General features: G+C 31.4%; 1 protein-coding gene across 4 annotated transcripts in view; it reads right to left on the minus strand.

The window, feature by feature from the left end:
• Positions 1-22,061, minus strand: part of LOC129253226 (uncharacterized) — a 71,390-nt gene that overhangs the window by 32,199 nt on the left and 17,130 nt on the right. The gene's annotated exons all lie outside the window — the stretch shown is intronic.

Consider the following 22,061-nt stretch of genomic DNA (forward strand, 5'->3'; position numbering starts at 1 on the left):
AACCGCAGAAATCGTTTTTTTATATTAAAACTTAATTATTTGACAACCGATTTAAAAAAAAATATTTACATATATCACTCTTCTTGGCTTGAGGAGTTCTATATTACGTTCCTATGTCCTTTTGAGCTAATAATATATTATTTAATTTATTTATATTATATTAACTATTTACGAAAATTCGGTTAGTGGGCTGGTGTAATGGGAAGCTGCTGTGTGTAGTCCATTCGACGAATGATTAGTGATACAGGGTTAAACATTGTAAGTCTGTAAAATATAAAAAATAAACTTGCTACCCACCGCCTACTGGATACGTCTTCTTTGTTGCAGCTCTGCAGCTCCTCTTAAGAGGGACACAATAATGGCATTAGGGAGGAAATTCTTGAAGCCATCATTCATTATTGCGATGCTCTGGCCGTTTGGCACTTGATACTTCGAGAGCGAATTTGGAAGCATTTTTCATATGAAACTAAATTTTTTAATTACTCATACATAAGGAACTATTTGTATAATATTTGCTTGCTTCACATTTTTTAGAAAAAATAATATTTGTATTTAATTGCAAGACACTGCCCCACTTTGATTGATAGAAAATGTGAATGTACAAGAACATATGTATGTCTAACCCAATTATTATTTTTAACTCGAACGAGACACGGCAAAACCCACTACCGCCAATTCACGCAGTTTATCTCTATGAATGAAATGTTGGCGCAACAACTGGACGAAGATCGATTGCATTTCAATTGACAGTCTAAATATTGCTGTTACTGTCAATTAGGCTGCTATTTCATAATATAATACTTGCGCATTCATACTTATGGCCGTATATACACACATGCCATTAAATAGTTGAACTTGAAAATGGAAAGCGTCAAAAAAATATATACATACACCAGTGCAAAAATTAAATTAGCTAGAGAATTGGTACACTTAGATTGCCATGCCGATGGCAATAATTGATTCTAAAAGAATATTTCAAGTGCTTTTTCCGGCGCTGGCGCAATTGCAACTAGTATAGTTAGTAAATATGTTTAAAATGCTGAATTTCAATAAATTTGTCATAAATGCTTTCACGTGATAATAAATAAACACAAATAGATGAGTACAAAGTAGACTGGCATACAAATATAAGCAAGGGCAGTGATAATGAATTTGTCAGCAGTACTCGTAAATAATGATTAATACAATAAATAAATAGTCGACACTTCCATTTGTTTCACCCCTTCAACTGCACTTTTTTAGCACTCAATCGCTATAAAATAGTTGTTTATTAGTTACTGTTACTGTTATATTAAAAAATACCACAGCTGACATTTTGTTGTGCTAATGAAGCGTGGTACAAGATGGCACTGGCAGGAAGTCAAGTCATAAACTCCAAAGAAATACGATTCGTGTGACCGCAAAAGTGTGAAGGAAGTGATCAATTGCTAGCTACATATGACAGGTCTGTAGAAGAGGGGGCTATGTGTGTATGTATGTATGAGCACATTTATATTTTAGTAGTACAGTGTGCTCACTATTTCGTTACATAAATATAGTACGCAGTGGAATGCTATCAATATCTGATAACAGTAACTATGACAGTCACACAGAAACAATAGAAAACTCATAATAATAGCAATTCAAATAATAATAATAAAATATCTATTAATAGAAATGTAAAATTGTTTTAGTAACCGCTTGACTTGTTGTTAACAGGCACCTCAGCGCAACTCAACTAAATTGAAGTAAAATTGATTAAACCAGTTATGCCCAGATGTCAGTTCAGTCACAAAGATGGTTACAAAAAATATTACAAATATTTGTATTCCCTTTCTTGTGATTTCGTGTGCATATATATGCATGTAAATATGTATATACTCGCGTATGCACATACGTGTCAATTGCATTTTTATTTACATTTGTGAGATCTAAATAGGCCGCAGCGCAAATAGAAACATGGTAAGAATTAACCCTCAAATGATATCGCTTGTAAACTATACGGTTTAAATTTACAACTCAAAGTTTTGTTGTTGTTTTTGTTGTGGCAGTTCAGCAAGCCCTGCCAATACGATGTAGTCACCGATCGTCATCACCTACCTCGTCTAACAATAGGCCCAGGAAACATGCTGGTTGGGCCCAGAGAGAGAGGGGTGTTAGGTGAGTAGGTTTAAGAGGGCATATGAATCGATAGAGCGGTGTACCTTCACATGCTGGACATACATACATATGTATATTGAATATGTCGGTGTCGATTCAGGATAGATAGGAGTTTAGCCAGCTACAGTATTCAGAATGCAATTGAGCCAAAGTTACGTGGATTTCACGAGGTAGTTGAAACTCCTCGTCTGCGATGGAACTCCGATAACGGCATTTGGAGGTCGGTGGTTTAGAAAAGCGGTGGTGGAGACTCCCGATGAATGTCGTTTAATGGCTATCTGCAAACTGTTCAAGTTTTGTCTTGCACTTTGCTCACACTTGCGCGACTTTCAAATATCAGCAAAATTCAGAGTTATGACTCCTACAATAAATTTATGATGGAAATTAATTCACACAAAATTTTTACATTAATACACAATTAATACACAATACTTTCAATATTTTCGTTATGAATATTATTTTTTTTTGACATTCAAAAAATGTGCATGCGAGAGTGAAACAAATAATGCCCGAGTTGCAATTGGGTTTGTGTAGTCTAAGTGCTCCCAGCATTGAAAATTGATACCCTTACTAATTTCCAAGAAAAATTATCAAAAAAATTATCAGCGAACTGGAAATAAGTCGATAAGTGTAAGGAGGCCATCCGAAAGTATTCAGTGTGGAACACTCAAAAATTTATGATAGCACCTAAGATGAAATATCCAATATATTCCCCTCCCTTACGGTCCTATACCGCGCTGCAAGAGTTCTAGTAATAGTAAAAAGCGAGATAATTATTTAAATGTAAAGAAAATAAAGCAAAATACATAATTTCATCGTTCGATTCGAATTTATTTGTGAAGGATATTTACATCAAGTTTGATTAGTCGACTGATAGAAACTTTGCTCTGAGCATAGCCGAATATTTACATCAACATTGACCTTCATGCAATTGGTAAAATGACTGTCACTGGTCTTGCAGCAGACTTAGCCTACAAGTAAATAGTCGAGGTAAATTCTTGCTTCGCTTCAAGTATTGTTTTTTGTCAAAGTTGTGCTCAACTGTTGAATTGAAAGAACATTTTTTGACCAATTTACTGAAGTGTGAATGTATTGAAAAAAAAATTTAAGTGTACTGGAAATTGAAAAACAAATTGCCTCTAAACTTGCACGTGTAAGCCGTAACTTACTTGAAAGTGCCTAATATGATCAACTGTCAATTCACGAAATTAGCTAGATAATCTATTTCACTGCTATTCCACTCCACCTTTTTCACCAGATAAAATACAAATGTTTGATTAAACAAACTGCATATTTGGGTGAGTATATGTAGCGAAATGTGGCCTAACCGTAGCCTCTTTTCTTTATATGTGCTTTGGCAATGGCGGCAACAACAACTTTCAGAAGATTTTTCATTTATTTCAATTCAAAATTTTAAAATGAAAAAATTGCACCCTAAAATTTAGCGTGCACGTAAAATTTGCTTACTATCAATCAATCAACTAACTATAATATCTTTCTAGGGTTAATTTCGTTGGCATACGCGCCATTGTGAGACAATTTGTTAAATTCTATTGCATCGACTGATGTAATTGATAAGCCCCTTCGTGCGTTAAAGTGACGCGAAACAATTAATTTCATGAATCGAGTTCGTGTCGTCGATTTCAATGTTAGATTTGGGATAAAATTGAGTGCTAGACAACACTTAATAATGCTCTTATATTTTATTGTTATGAAAAATATAATTTTTTTTATCTGACAATCAGTAGAAATAATTTCAAATAAATTTAATTAAGCGAGCTTAAATCATCGGTTAGCCAGATCTATTTGTGAGTGATTGAAACAACAAAATCAAGCTTTGAAATTGCGGTCGGGTTACGGAAATGGATTTTTAAATTAACACCTACGTATGTATGTATGTGCAACAGGGTGTCACACCAAAACAAAGATTGCGTTTTACTCTCTTGAATTATAATACAAGATAGAGGCGATTAATATCAGAAGATTAATAATGTTGCTAATGTCGTCATACGTAAATTATGTTTGACACTTGTCAACTTGACAGCTGCTGTATACAAAGTAAGTAAAAATGTGTAAAATTATAAATTAAGATTTCCATCACTCGAAATCATTGCTTTTTTATTTAATAAAGATTTATTTAAAAACAAAATTGGATGATTCATTTTACGTTACCTTGATAAAATTGATAAATTTAATTTATGCAGAGTGCTAGGTAATATATAGTATGAAAGTTTTATAGCAAAAAAAGTTAAAACCAGCAATTTAGCAATTTTTGATTTACCGCAAACATCAATTTCATGAAAGACTAAGAGGTGTCCTTTTTGTAAGTTTATGCAATTTAAAAAGAAAAACTATACAGAGGAAATTTGTTTCAAAGTACAAAAAAGATTTAAAAACCCGTGCAAATCGGAGTTATTACTGTGTACCCTTATAGAACTTTTCCAATATTTTTCATAGCAAATTTGTTTCGTAAATTTTTTAATAAAAACCTTATGAATCAGAGTTCCAAACTTTTTACAACATTCACAAAACTTTAACGAATTTCAAAAAAATTGTTATCAAAATTCTCAACCTTTTAATCGGAATCCTCACAACATTTCTGGGTATACAGTTTAGCTTAAATTATATTGCGAACATTGTGAAAAGGTTAAGGGACTTAATTATGAGAGCACAAGTGTAAATATTTTTGGGATTCATATTATACGCGAAGAGATATTAACGTCTCCACATAAGCCGATAAAAATTAAGCTACCGAAGAGAGATCACAAAGCCCTGGAGATCAATTCACAGAACCACATTGTGCGCCTGCCATTTGTTTAACCAAGTTGGAAGACTGCTCCGATATACGAGTATATACATAAGTCTATATGTTACAATTATGAGCTCATGGAACACTTCATTTAGCTCGGAATATTCTGTTTCAATAGAGAATTACTCTCGGAACATGTGCTCTTTGGACTAAGCAGGCAATTGAGAATGAACTTTTCTTTAATGAACGCTCAAGGAGAACTCATATTTGATCTCTTTTGCGGACCTTCGAGGCAGAATATTAATGATATTTAAAAATGTTCCATTTAAAGCCGTCTACCGTACAATACGAAAAACTGGAGGCAAAACATGGCCTAAACAGATTTCAGAGATGTAATGCGTCAGCCTGTTATTGATAAATCAATCAATCATTCACTCAATTAACCAATCAAAATTAAAGCCACAAACATACGCAGTTCAGACATTTTTAGTTTTTTTGTTTTGGTTAAATTGCATTCAAATTCATTGGCAGCAAGTTATTATTTTTTAGTCAGCTTCAAAATGTTTATAATACATTTTTAATAATTGAGTATTCATACAAATTTCTCACGAAAATGTGTGGTGGTAATTATTCACTTGTGGAAATAATCATTAATTCATACAACTTATATTTGTATGCACATTTATGCTTAGGAAGTTTTATTGTTATTTTTTCCCGACTTCGTTTCAGTTGACCTTTCAACTTACCAAAAAACACAAAACTCAATTGTAGTAGATATTTGGTTAAAAAACGTTAATAACTTAGGGTTATTGCACTAGAGTAAACTGGTTTAAAATGCCATCAGACACACATATAACACATATGCACATCTATATATGAATATATGAATATACTATTAATTTCTATTTACCTGCATAACTTATATGCAAATCAAAAACAGAAAAAAGCTTATAAATAAATAGTAGTCACACGTCAACGACATGTGATGGATGAGTGATTAACTGTCTGACTAATTTAATAATTCGAAAATACATTCAAATATTAAAATTGACGCAAACTAGCGCGTGTTAAAGTATGCGGGCAAAGATTGAATCGATTAAATGCGCGACAGACTATCAAATTTTACAGCCAGTGTTAAAAATATTTCAACATTGAAAACGCGTTAATTAGGAAAATGTTCGTGTTTTGTGAAAATAAAAAATTAAAAATAAAAATATTACATTAAAGAGACTAAAATTAAAAACAAAATATTAAAAAAAAAATTAAAATTAAAAAAGATAGATTTAAACACAATATTTAATTTAAAAAAAAAAAAAAAAAGAGATAGGGAAAAAATGTATATTGAAAAAAATAAATATTTAATATTTAATAAATATCCGAGTGTATTTCTGCCATGAAAAAGCTCCTAATAAAAATATCTGCCGTTCGGAGTCGGCTTGAAACTGTAGGTCCCTCCATTTGTAGAACAACATCAAGACGGACACCACAAATAGGAGGAGGAGCTCGGCCAAACACCCAAAAAGGGTGTACGCGCTAATTATGTATATATATAGGGTGATCAATCATGAGGTGCTTTTTTCAATAGTTAAAAAAAAAACAAAAATGTAAATTATGTTCAAAACCTTTATTTATCATTTGAAAGGACATTCTTTGACATTTACTTTTTGAATATGACTTCATTCAAATGTTGACCGCAACTACGCTTAAGGTGGTCCATTCTGAAGGTCCAATTTTAAATCATTCCACTGGTATGTCGTGAATAACACGCGTAATGTTGGCTTCCAGAGCTTCAATCGTAGCTGGTTTATCAGCATAGACCTTGGACTTCACGAATCCCCAAAGAAAAAAGTCCAAAAGTGTGATATCACAAGATCTTGGTGGCCAAACCACAGGTCCTAAACGTGAAATCAGCTGCTCTCCGAAATGACTTCTCAATAAAGTCATTGTTTCACGAGCTGTATGGCACAGAACGCTGATTTTCATAATACAGTTGAACAATTTGTAGACGTTGTTGCGGTGTGAGTCTTTCCATGATGAAATGCCAAACGCTGTTCAACAAATCCACGATGACAGTTTGCCACAACTCGCGCGCGATCTGTAAAAAAAACGCAAATGAAAAAAACTCCTCTTAATTGATCACCCTATATAATAAATAAATTAAATATTTAAATAAAAAAAAACTAAAATTAAAAAAATTTTACTTAAGAAAATAGATTAAAATTTAATTGAAAGAAATCAATTAGGTAGGTAGGTGAAATGTTTGAAGTGCCAGTTTGGCACTCCTCAAGCAGCACTAAAGCGCCTTCGAGAGGAAGATATCTACAGCCAGCCAGAGCTGTTGAAATTATGGAGAAGATTGATGGGATTAAGGTTGGCGCACTGCTCCAGGCTGTCGAAGAAAGGAGCAGTTATCTTAATCGTCTAGTTGCCAAACCCAGACATTTACAAAGAAAGATCTCAACAATCTAATTGAAAGAAATCATTTAAAAAAAACAAAAATTAAATATAAAAAAATTATCTATTCTTTAAAATAGAAATGTAAAGCATCATGCTTTAAATTATTGAATCAATTGCTTAAAACTACAAAATAGAATTGCAATAAATTTAAAAATAAATTTTAATTGAAAACAAAATTAAAATACAAAGATTGTATCAAAGAAAATAAATTAAATTTAAAACAAATTTAATTGAAAAAATGAAATTAAAATTAAGAAAAGAAGAAATAAAATGAAACTGAAAAAAGGAGAATTAAAATTGAAGAAAAACTGATTAACTAAAACAATTTAAACAAATTAAAAAAGAAATTAAAATTAAAATATTTGAATTAAAATAAAAAAAAAAATTATAAAATAAAATTTAATCAAATACAATTTAAAACTAAAAAAATTAATTACCGACAAAAAATGAAAAGTAAAAAGAAAATTACAAAATAGTTCTAATTAAAGAAACTATACAAATTTAAATTACAAATATTAAATTCGTTCTTTATAAAAGAAACGTAAAAACAGTCAACTGCTTAAACTATTCAATCGAAAATCAAAATTCAAATAATTATATAAAATATAAAATAATAAAATTCATATAATTAAAATTAAAAAAAAAAAAAAATTGAAAAAACATTGAATGAAAGGAAATAAAAATTTAAATTTAAAAAAAATTTATCAAAGAAAACAAATTTAAAAAAATGCATATTAATATAACAATATAAAAAAAATTTTATTTAAAAAATGTAATTAAAAAATTATATTAAATAAATAGGTAAACAATTTAAATTAACAAAAAATAGAATTGAAAAAAAAAAATTTACATTAAAAATATACAGAATTAAAGAAAAAACAATCAAATAAAATTAAAATTAAAAAAAATTTTTTTAAATATTCTGAGTAAAAGTTTGAAATTTTCTGAAAACTTGAATTTTTGAAATTTTTGTAAAAAAGATGAAAATTCGATTTGTATGGTTTTTATTGGAATATAAAAAAATATATAAAACTTTAATAAAAAATAAACGCATAGGCAAATAGTGAACATAAGAGAAGTTGCTTTTGCAACTGCTGTGGTACGTCAATCATATCAGGTCAGACCATAAGTTCGTGCGTTTTTTAAAGGTGGTTTTAAAATTAATAAAAAAGATGTTTAAAGTATTTATTAATCATAATATATTTTTTTCATTATTTACAATGTTTTCCCAAAGTTTAGGCAAATTTTTAATTCCCTGCCCTAAAAATTTTTTGTCCTTGGAGTCAAAATACGCTTCGATATCCCTTTTTATAGCTCCTTTTGGGGAGTTTGATAGCTGATCGGAATAATAATCAGCAGTTATCGTCTGATTTGGTTTCACAATTTCCACATTCACTCTCTGATGAAGTTTGGCGACGGAAAGTCTATGCGGAACCCATTTTCCCAGCCTTGAAACCTTTCCCAACTGAACCAGGTGCCTGTGAACTGTTCCATGCGATGAATTTAACCTCTGAGCTATCATATCGACTGTCAAATTTGGCTCAGCTTTCACGAGCTCGAGCAAGGCGTCGGAGTTAAAGACTGATCGTCCTGAAGATCAGTGCGCGGGTGACTATATTTAATGCAGTCTTAAATATATTTAGAGTCTAAACACTACATCAATAGCATTTTTAGGACTTGATCGTTTTACCCAGAATTCCAATACGGGTGAAATGTGCTTTCACTGCAACTTTGCTTCACTTTAGTGTTACAAAACTACTCTAGTATTTTCACTTAACTCTAGACTTAACCACTGTCACGCAGCACTGTTTCAAGCTCATAAATTATCGAAACATTGCAAACTTCTCAGTCAACAGAAGTTGTACGAGTATACATAGGAAGTAGACGAATGTTGTACATATTCTGTTACAAAAATAAATAATTTTTAAATATCCCAAAGCCTTTTAATAGACTATACCAGGTGGCGGTAAAAGTAAATTGATCGCACAACAAAGCAATAAATTCCTTTATTCAACTCATTCCTATAATTGCAGAATGTAATTATCCGAATGCATTATTACCCATCGTAAAATGTTTTTTATTTGTATACAATGAGTTGTGGTTCGTTGTGCTGTGAGCACTTGAAAAGCAAAAAACACGCATCAATAAGCCACAAAAATTATATTTTATATGTACGAGTATAGGCTATAAAGAGCTACGCGCCACCGATCAGCTACAGACAGCCCAAGTTTATGTGGAAAAACAAATAATAAAATTTTTGCAATTTCATTCCACATTACTTAGAATCCATCAATAAACATTGCATTTTCCATGTCTAATCGAAAAATTGATGGTATTGAAATGTGAAAAATGGATTTCGCTTTGAGCGTGCGGATTTCAACCGAATTTCGTACAAGGGACGAGTACAAATATCTACAGATGTTTTTTGGTTGGTTTTGATCTTTTGTACATTTCAATTGAATTTGCTATTTTAAGCTAAAGATTTTTATATTACATACATACGTATGTACATGAAGATGGCTATTTCGTTTTTTTCTATGGTTATTTGCCTCTTATTTCTTAGGCTAAATTGAACTGAAACGATGACAAGTTAATTGTGGATAAAACCAACGAGAAAATAAACCGGCTGCTGCCAAACTCTCAATGCCTGAATCCTTGAATAGAATTTGAAAATTTCAAAATATCAAACCAATAAAAATAAACAATACTAAATTTCAAGTAGTGGCACAACGCAACGCAAAAACGAATAAAATCGCATCTAAATAACACACAATTTATGTAAATAAACCAAATACAATTTTTATTTCAGTAAAAAATAGAAACAGTTGCGCACTCTATAATTAGCTTGAGGGGGGAAAAAACAGATCAAAAACCACACGAAACAATAAATAAGTATAAAAATAATTACGTCAATTACAAAATCACTTTGGTGATTTGCTGACTCAGGTGGCTGTGGTGGACGTACTGGCAGCAATTCGAAGTGCACTTTTTTGCTGCCTTTTTATGTATTGCTATGTTAATTCTTGCGATTTTCACGATCGCGGTATTGTCGGGATCTCTTTGATATATTCGCGGCATTCCGGGATTAGTTCAGGGATTTAAGTATCATATATATTCATTATATGGCAACAACTTAAATCGAAAAAATTACATCAATTTTAGAGGCTCTGCTACCATATAATAAATAATAAATATTAAATAAAGAAGTTTTAAATATACTTTTCTATTAAAGGTGCAATTTATTGCATTAGTAAAAAACAAAGGACCGTAGGTTAATTTATGTGACAAAAAAAAATATCGATGCAAAAAAAACTGAAAAAGTAAACAAATGCATTTTGCGATTAAAATAATTTAATAATTTTAATTAAAATTTAAATTTAATTTTCGAATCACTTACAACTTAAGCGGTTTGTGAATAACTACCATTCGGAGTTCGAAACCCAATGAATGAAACACCTGATAGAAAGTTTTTTCTAATAGCAGACGCTCCTCCGCACGCAATGGCTAAAATCCGAGTGTAAGTATTTCTGCCCAGAAAAAGCTGATAAAAAAGAATCTGCCCTTTGGAGGCGGTGTAAGCCATTGTAGATTGGGTTAGGTAAAATGGCTGTTCATCTAAGAGTTCCCTTGGATAAAGAATCAAATTCGTCCATTGTGATATCATACAGTGGAAAATATGGGCGAAAGAAAGCAGAACAGAAGGGAAAACTAAATTAGACGACTAAACGATGGCTAATTATGTTTGCGTTAACCGCTTCTAGCTATAGACGAAATTCACCAGGCGTGTGATATCTAAACCTACTATATCCGCGGTTGCAGCAAAAAAATGAGAGCAAAGATGAAGCCGGATTTTCCTGCCTCTATTTTATATGCCTCGTAAAAAGTTACAAAATCCCGAAAAACCCGGAATGCCGCGATTGACATTCCTAGTAAGTGCATAACAATGAGCAGCAGCAACGGCAAAAAACAAAAAACGAAAACCAGCAGCTGTAGCTGGAGCAAATATGGCAATAACAAGTTCATTAAAATATTTTACTGTTTTGCCTCAAAACCGAATGAATTTCCTGAAACAGAATACTCACTCGCATTTGCTCTGTGTGTGTTAAGTGGTGTGCGAATGTTGTTTATTTTCATACCCTTTATGTGACGTGCGTTTAGTGGAATGCGAGGATGTTTATTTTTGGGATATGACTCTTCTTCTTCTTCTTCTCATTAAAGTATCATCTCTTTGAAAAATCTTAGTGCAGATATAATTCCTTGACCATAGCTAAGTGGGGTTGTACACGGTCACTGGAAAATATTCATATGTAGAAAATGTTTTCTAAGTGTGGTCGCCCCTCGGCAAAACTCTGAACTACGCATAGAAACCATTTGCAGTTTTGCATTAGTAGATACCTCAACTTGGAGCACAACATCATGTTGAACAACGCAAATTAGAGGAAAGGCTCAGCCTAATAAAAGGACGTACGCGCCAATTAAATCAGTAGATCTAGGAAATTTCCATATTTATTCAGAAAAGTTAATAGCTAAAGAAAAAACTATAGAAAAGCAAATCAGTTGCAGAGTATTTGTATTGGTAAAATATAGCGCCAATACTGTAATGAAAGCTATATTGCATATTATTTACATAGAACTAGCAATAACTTCGCAAGTGAATGGAAATCAGGGACTTTCCCCACTTGCGTGGACTTCTATATATGGAACCATCCTCCATAGACCTTGAAGCTGTATGAGCTTAACGAGTACATACACATAGCGCAGCGAATAAAGATCAAGCGGCTTCGTTGACTGGGTCGTGTTGTCCGAATGGATACGCACGCTCCGGCTCTGAAAGTGTTTGATGCCGTAACATCTGGTGGTGGCAGAGGTAGAGGAAGGCCTTCCTTTACGACGCCATGATGAGAACAACTAGCTGTCAAGCTCAAATCAAAAAAATATAAGCCGTGTACACTTTTTTCCCTTCTATCGGTCTTGGTGTTAGATCATCCATCTAATTCACCGGTATTAAATGGAACAAGAATCGAACCTACTGAAGCTGTAAAGCTGAAGCAGCTGACAGAAGATTTCTACCAGTGTTGTAAGGGTATAGTGAAGGTGCCAAGCTCTACAAAGTATGTGTGCATACAGCTTATATTTATAAATCCATCGCAGCTCTATAGCATTAATTTATGTTTCAACTCTTATAACTTTTACCTGGAAATCAAGTAATGCAATCAAGAACAAAGAACAAATAATACAAAACCCAAAAACGACACACAAAAAATAAAAACCTGATTAATGCCTAGCGAGAATGCAAGTGACAGATTTGTAATCATAATTACTGACGTTAATTACAAACGTAAATGCATGTTGTATTTGATACCCAACCCAATAAATACATACACAACAAAAGTATGTACATATGCGTTCACAGTATGAAATCAAACGATCTCAAGTGAGAAGTAGTTGCAAACTATTCTCTTTATGCCTGGTGCAAAACGATTGCCGACTGAATAAGTTTTGATACAGATTCAGAGTTAATTTATATGTAGATGGTAAAAGTACTCGTAAGTGATAACCAGCTGTTCTTTTATGATTTGTAAAAAGTTCTGACCGGCGCAAAATTGAACATCCAAGTTGGTTTTTGAATAACTTGTTTTCCAAATAGAAAAAAATGATTTTGGGTGATGTAAATCTTTATTTTGGCCACTCCACTGCTTGTCCTGTTGTATACTGCGGCTGTGTAGTTCACAAGCGACCAAATACCTAACCGGAACGACCCGGATTTAGGTCCGGCCGAAGACTGTCACTCCAGCAGCATTCCCCGTACAGGTATGGGCAATAATTACAACACTGACGTACGACGCGATTTGCAAAAATTATAAATCTTCCTACGGCGTGATTAAAAATGCGCCACATCAGCATAAAATGTGTATTTATTTTTAATTAAGAAAGAAAAAAGAAAACTCATAATTTGGCGAGCTAAGAGAATCGCTATTACAATTATTCCAAAAGCACAGGCCCTGAATGTCGAAAAAGCTAGCCAAATGTTTACAGGTTCAGATAATTGCCATACATATAGTATGTACATACGTACACATTTATAGATGTAAAGGGTGCCATTGAAAACAATAGTTTGGTGTTAAGCTGTGTGTACTCCCTAAAAATGGGCTAGGCTTTATATAGTCCGATTCTCTGTAGGGTTGTATAACATTGATGCCGGATGAGTGGGCGATCTGTTAGAGGGGAGCATCAGAATTGAGGTCGACCGCGCCACAGCGCCGATACGTTCAGTGACGCATGCAAAGTAAACGCCATAGAATTAGGCACGTCACAAGGTTCTTTTATTTGTATTTTAAATTGCATACCAAGCTTTTGTTGTTATTATTTTAATATACAGCTGTGTTAAAACATGTGATATCTTCTGTTTGTTTTTGATATACTATCAGCGTTACGTGTGTGCATAACCAGTTTTTTTTTTTCAAATTCCGTTTGGGAATTTACCTATGTATGTATAGATAAAATTTCAGCGGAATCTGTGTTTAATCTGTAGTTTATTTTTGTTAGCGCTATTGTGGCTGGTTTCATTTGTTTTAAGCCAAATAAAGTAAAAGATTTATTTAATAAATTGTTGTAGATTTTTATGAGAGTAAATTCCCGTTCATTAGAAAAACGAATCGCACACAAATGACTCAGCAAGAAAAAGCTCGCTCGAAAGCCACATTTAGCGTGGGTTTTTTTCATTTTTATTTTTAATTTTTTTAATCACGTTGATAGCATGCAAACTGTATGCATAACTAATTGCAGCGATTTACTACTAAAATCATTGTGGATCAAATGTAATGTACTTTTAAAGCGTTAATTGCAGTATCATGAAAGTAAAGCACTAAAATAATAAAACATATACACACACACATTCAAAAAGCACGCATACATACAAGAGAATAAGAGCGAAAAGGGCATAGTTGTTCTAGGGAAATTAAAATTGTCTGTGTATCTCTTTTAAAACTAAGGGTACTTTCCAAACTGGGAACCCTGTAATCTTTTGGTGTGGGATGAAGATTGAATAAATTAACCAAGTATTTGCGTAATAAGATGTTTAAAAAATTATTAGCTGGTACGCAGAATTGGCAAACTTCTGCCACTAAAAAGTGCCACTTAGAAACAGCTGCCGTTTAGAGGCGGCTGAAAACTATATTTCTAAAAACTGAAGGGTGCGGGTTGGCCTAAATACTAGCGAGGTATTTACACTACATAGTATATTTACTATTTGTTGTTTAATTACAGTCGATTTTAGCATAAAAAATTATAAAAATGTACATAACTCATACAACCTTGACTGGTTTAGGACGACGGGCTTCACCAATGTGACAGCAAATGTACAGCGAACCTCAAATTTGCGTTGTGCACATAGCGCTGTGTTCAACTAATACTATAAGTAGTGTTCATATGGAAGAAAGTACAGCACGTGGCTATAGAAATGGTACAACAACTCCAGTACAGAGAGCAGGCAAGTCGGAGGTGCGACCGCCAAGAAAGTGCATAAATAAACTAGCACAACTACTCAGAGGTGCAAATGCAGGTAAACTGACGGCACCACATTTAGAAACTAACTTTTTTAAGGTATGAATATGAAAATGGTGGGCGGGGTACTGATCCAGGTATTTAATATATTTTTCATACTAATAGTATAGTGCATTCTACAACAGTAACCATATTCAGTAATATTCATAGCTCCAAACTTGATACAAAATTCGCAAAAATTTAACAAATTTCAATTTTCTTTTTGGTTATTCAGTTGTAAAGCCCATTCAATATTAGTATAACAAAGTGCAAGTTTCAAGTACCTCAAAGGTCACGTGAGTTTTTAAGCTTTTTTTTCGCTGATGAGGCGCTTAGCATTTTTTTCCATATAAAAGACTACCGACTTTATTTGGATGAAAATTCTCCACACCATATGCAAACAAAATGTTAAAATGCACTTTATTTTATTAAAATTTAATAAGCCATAAAAATACATTGTTAGATATTTTCTAATGATTCTGATTAAAAAGTAGAAACATTTGATGACAATTCTTTCAAATTTATTAAATTTTTGAGAATTTAGTACAAAGTTTGGAACTTTCGATTTAAAAGGTTTTTGTTATACAATACAAGAGTATAACAAAAACCTTTTAAATCGAAAGTTCCAAACTTTGTACTAAATTCTCAAAAATTTAATAAATTTGAAAGAATCGATTTAAAAGGTTTTTGTTATACAATACAAGAGTATAACAAAAACCTTTTAAATCGAAAGTTCCAAACTTTGTACTAAATTCTCAAAAATTTAATAAATTTGAAAGAATTGTCATCAAATGTTTCTAAATTTTTATAATTAAAATAATGAAAAAAACAAATTTCCATGAAAAATATTTCGAGTATTTTATATATATATATTAGGGCGGGTCGATTTAAAAATCGCTCATTGCTCTGTGAAAATCGTATTCTAGGGATCAAAATAAGAAACTTGGCCGAAAGAACCATACCTCTAAAACGAATTCTGGGTCGAACGAAAAATCCCACTTTGACCCATTTAGAGTGCTCCAACCGAGTCCAAATGTATGTCCGACCCCCACTAACTTTGGACGGCCGATCCACCCATGCCAGTGGCACCCCCCCCTGGAACTCCCCTCGGGGCTTTCCCATACAATCATTTCAAAATATCACCATTTTTGGCCTTTACATGAGAAAAGAAACTAAAAAGTTCGACCCAAATTGGGGGACATCAGAATTTGTTTTAGAGGTAGGTATGGTTCCTTCGGCAAAGTTTCTTATTTTGATCCCTAGAATATGATTTTCACAGAGCAATGGGCGATTTTTTTGCCTCCCCACAAATTGACCCGGCCTAATATATATATATATATAATTGGCGCGTACACCCTTTTTGTGTGTTTGGCCGAGCTCCTCCTCCTATTTGTGGTGTGCAACATCAATTCCACAAAATGGAGGGACCTACAGTTTTAAGCCGACTCCGAACGGCAGATATTTTTTATGAGGAGCTTTTTCATGGCAGAAATATACTCGGAGGTTTGCCATTACCTGCCGAGGGGCATTAGAAAAATGTTTTTCTTTTTCTTTTAATTTTGGTGTTTCACAGAGATTCGAACCTACGTTCTCTCTGTGAATTCCGAATGGTAGTCACGCACCAACCCATTCGGCTAAGGCGGCCGCCATTTTCGAGTATTTTAACAAGATAAATTTACTCAATTGTGTGACCACAAGTGTACATACGAACTTATATAAAGTATTCAAATTAAATTAGTTGAAGTATTTCACAGTATTTGTAGGAAAATTTTTTTATTAAAAACGGTTTTAATTTATTAAATGCATACTTTTTAATATTTATATAATCAAAACTGTTTTCGCTCGCGAGCTATAATTCTGGGCCTTTTCTATTTGATTTTTCTAATCTAGAACAAAAAACCAAACTGCTTAAAAACTGGTGCAAAAATAATCACCCCATCGGAAGATTTATAATTTATCCAAATGGCGTAGTAAGTCAATCATATTTGACACTTTTGTACTGGACAGCTGCAGTATACAAACAGACAATCAACTGTAACTACCAAATGTTTTGTGGAATATAGTCCACTTTATGTAATTAAAAATGCAGAAAATCTGGCATGATTTTTGGTCTCTAAAACTAGGAAATTCTTTTAGAATAAAATTCAAGCGCTGGTATAAAAATTTCGCTTCGAAGTGAGCAAAACTTGATCTTGACTAAAATATAATATAATAAAGTAGCGCAAAATTAATCATCAACCGTGTTTTTGAATAGCTTTTCTAGTAAATTAAAGAAAACAATATTTTGCTCGTGTGCTTGTTACGCAGCTGTCAAATATTACTGATCTTCCGAATATAAATCTTCCGATAAGGTGATAAATTCTGAGTCATCTTGTACAAGTATTGAATACCGAATACTGCAATTAAAAGTTCAACTTGACAATTTTTTTTTTTTTAATTAATAACAGTACTGACTGCAATATATATATAATAAATCTATATAAGTAAACATACACTCGTCAGAAAAATGCATACAATTTAACAAAATTTGTTTTGTCGAAAAAGCTTATTTAAATGATTTACACCGCATGAGCTTATTTTTTGAGCATTATAAAAACACTGGTTGCTATGCTTAACATCTGAAATATGAAATGACAAAAATGTAAAGCGTTCATACATACATACATATGCACACATGCACTTAAATGGCTTAGCTTGGATTAGCCTCGAATTGAGTCAAGTTCATGGAAGTACGAATACGAATACAATGTATGCACAGAATAGGAAAAACAAAGATATGCTTTAAAATTCAAAACAAAAACTGCTTTATACATTCGGCTTTAATGAAAAATAAACTCAATTCCTGTTCAAGCAAATTTGTTTAACAATAAACGTGGTAGAAAGAGCTCTGGGTTCATGGAGAAGTGGTTTATTGCAAAAAGTAAAAAACAAAAACATTTTTGAGAAATACTTAAGAGCCACATTTAACCAACAAAACTCAGTAAATAACGAGACTCAAATATCGATATGAATGATTGACAAAGTACTTCGTAGGTTAACTAAGGAGTTTTTTCATGGCAGAAATACACACAGAGGTTTGTCATTAGCTGCCTTCAATATTTACGCAAGTCAAGTTAGTCAAAAATATTTAGAGCAATTTCGAATATGCAGTTGAATTTTGATATAATGAAATGTATGTCTGCACCAGTTCGGTGTTTTCTTCCAAAAAAAATGCCGAGCGATCGTTGTATGGAGAAAGTGTACAATACCGCCAACAAAAAAAATTGTGAAAAATCAACGCGTTTTTGAGCTACTTGAAACTTGCACTTAATATCAAAATACAATCAGCTATAAAACTGATTAACCGAAATTTTTCTAAAAATTCTTATTAAATGAAAATGATGAAAATTTGCTATAATATATTTTTCACAAAGTCTGAAACTTTAATTTATGTGGTGCTTGTAGGAGAATAAACTATCTATATTTTCTTAGAAAAATTATTAAAATTAAATAAGAAACAAATACATTGTTAAAACTCATCAATGAGCCTTAGTGCTATAATTCTTTACAACAGCGTTTTACGAATGTGGTGAATGACCGCAAAATTTTAAATTTTTAATGTTTTTCTCCCAGAAGTGAGGAAAATTTTATTTATTGCCAGTGAAAAAGAATTAGTAAGCGCTTTCAATGGGTTTGGCTCATTTTTGTTTGGATGATAATATGCACAGTCTGCGACAAAAATATAGCACAACCAACTACGTGGTTAAGAAAGTGCTTTTAGTTATAAGGATGAAAAATCGTTTCTTTGGGAAATACATTTTGATTTATTTATTAACATTTTTTTGGAAATAAGTTTGTTGGTTTATTTATTAAATTTTTTTTAATTTATTTTAATATTTATTATATTATATTATATTATATTATATTATATTATATTATATTATATTATATTATATTATATATTATTATATTATATTATATTATATTATATTATATTATATTATATTATATTATATTATATTATATTATATTATATTATATTATATTATATTATATTATATTATATTATATTATATTATATTATATTATATTATATTATATTATATTATATTATATTATATTATATTATATTATATTATATTATATTATATTATATTATATTATATTATATTATATATATATATTATATTTATTTGTTATAATTTTTTCGCTTATTGAATTTTCCTTTGGAAATATGTTTGTTTAATTATTAACTTTTTTTTAAATTTATTTTAATATTTTTTTCGCTTACTTTTTTTGCAAATAAATTGTTGATTGACTCAACTTTTTTTTTAATTTATTATAATTACTTATAGTAGTTTTAATTTCATGGCTACAAAAAACATTATATAAAAAAACTACTAAAAATTTCGAATACCAAATTACTCTCATTTCAACGTGTATTTCTGCAATTCTCTTTATCCAGTTTTGAAAATTAATTGAATACAAGAACATAATAGAACGTCAAAGGTTTATGTGCCAGAATCTAGACCTATTTCTCTAACATAACTCGGCTAGGAAATTTCATTACACAAAAACCCAATTGGGTGAGCTCATTAGAATCAATTGCGATCCAATTAAGTTTTTGTGTCGTGAAACTTCGTGCCATAGTTTCGGCAGTAGAGCAGACCGAAATTGTAGTTTCTTTTCTTTATATCTTCTCCGGGAGATGGATTTGCAATGGGGTAGAAATAGCCTAAAGCAGACGAGATGTCTTCGTTGGTGTAGTACCGGCCCATTTCGCTGCCTAAATTACGCCGGTTTATTGCACCACGTAAACAATTTATTTATGCCGAGTTTATTTCTATTCTAACAAAAAAAAAAGGTTTTGCCATATGCAGTCACTTGTCTTTATATGTTCCTTGCCTTTAATGAAATATAATAAGTTTACCTTAAAAAAAATATAATACAAAAATAAGAAGAAGATTTAAATGACCAACTGAAGTTATTTCAGTTTCATTATGAACGAGCACTGAGAATTTACGTGTAATTGAACTCTTTGCCTTCGTCTAAGTTTATATATTTTTTCTTTAATTTCGACATGTGCTGCATTTTGTCGCAATATTTCCTGCACCTCTGTACGTTTTGAATCTTCTTTATCCTGATATTTATGAAGCTTTTTACGAACAAGTGAAGCATAGGTAGACATTTTTTTTTAACCTATTGCTAAGGTTGAGTGCTAAATGTGTTATATTTTTGAGGCAGAGTGTATGTATATAGTGCATATATACAATATTATAATACAATGATTTAATTATTTATTGAATTTTTTTGTTAATATGGGTACTATAGTTGCATACACATGCTTTTTCACAATAAATTTATAATTAGAATGAAACGTGAATTCCGATGACTGAAGTTAAATTCACATGAATAATAATACATACATATGCATATAAAAGGTTTATTGTATATTTATTGTGCATTACTAAATAGTAAGCAAATCCGCCACAAATCACCCTTGCAATTTCAATCATCATGCAATTTTGCAAAACTGAGCTTTAATTTAAGAGAAGGGCATGAGTATATGTACAGATGTATGTATGTACTCGTAGTGAAACCGATAGTAAACGCCGTGAAAGTAAGCATCCCTATTAAATAAATGTTTTCCTGAACTGGTTAAATTTTGCACAACTGACTTCCAATGCGAATAAATGTAGCTTGAGAAAAAGTAAATTTTTGAGTAGTTTCGGTTTATACACTAGAAACTAATTTCTAAAAATAGTAGAAATGTAGGAGATATACACTAAAATTTTGATTGAGAGCAGTAAAACATATTGTATTGCTTCATTATTTATGGCCGCCATTTATATGTTCGCCTTTGACTCGAAAAGTATTTGAAATAATAAATAGGATTAAATTTGATTTTAGATATATTAAAAACAACTCCAACCAAGCCTGCTAAGAGTTAGGAAAATAATAAAATTTAGAAAAGTATATTTTTATATTTTGAGTCGACTTTCGACCATTGGACGGTCCCTGTTATACAGATAAAGCGTTGCGCTGTGTAAAATCAGCTACTTCGCTTATGCTTTGTTTACGTTGTTTTTGGAGTTTTGTTCGAACAAAAACAGAGAAGCCTAGAACTACAAATTTGCGATCCATACGAAAGATGAAATTTCTCTCGAACCTTCGACCAACACAAAACAAAATAAAAGAAAAAGATAAAAAAAGAAAAAAATTATAAAAAAAGATTAAAAAAAATATATAAAAAATTAAAAAACAAAAATTTTAATAAAAACTAAACAAAAACCCAATTTATAAAAGAAAAGTATATAAAAACAAGATAAAAATAGAAAAAAAATTAAAAAAAAAAATTGAAAAGCATTATAAAACAAGATTTAAAAAAATTGTAGAAAAAGATTAAAAAAATATATATATAAAAAAATTAAAAAAAAAAGTATTAAAACAAATTACAACAAAACCAAATTTATAAAAGAAAAAAAAAAAAAGAAAAAATTAAAAAAATATATAAAAAGAATTTTGTATAAATAAAATAAGTCCTAAATTTAAACGAATTTTGTATGAATAAAAACATTCCCACGTTTTTTGTTCTTAACATACTTATGTACACTGACTTTGTATGGTATCCGCATTAATGCTACAATAAAGTTTTTTCACCAACCCTTCATAGATAATAGGTTCTGTCGTCTTCACTTCAACTGTTTGCGGTCGCATTAAATTTGGACATGGATGTTGTACTGGTCGGAATTAATTTGCGTTGAAAGAGCGGTGATACACAATGTGCAACATTATGAAGGAAAACTAGATGTATTAATTCTATTAATAAATGCAGTATAAAATAAGTGATGTTCCTTGCTGTGGTGGCTGAGAGCAGACATACGACCGAAAAGAGTTAATGGTAATTTTCTCAATCTGTGATCTATTTACAATACATTACCTGTTGAACTACCAATTTCGTTTTCACTAAGGTCCGATTAGCTAAATAATTTCTAAAATTTTACACAATAAATCAGAAAAAACCATTGCAAATACACGAAATCTGTACAGCAGATGAGTTTTGCTTACAATTAATGTGTGTTATTTATCCTGATGTTTCGTGTGTGGCATTTTTATTTTTGTTTGTTTACTCCAAAAATTTACTTTTAATAATGGAGGGTACAAGAAGAAAGGGTGTTGGCACAGTGACACACAT

Source organism: Anastrepha obliqua, chromosome 1 (genome assembly GCF_027943255.1).
Source record: "Anastrepha obliqua isolate idAnaObli1 chromosome 1, idAnaObli1_1.0, whole genome shotgun sequence".
Taxonomy (NCBI): domain Eukaryota; kingdom Metazoa; phylum Arthropoda; class Insecta; order Diptera; family Tephritidae; genus Anastrepha; species Anastrepha obliqua.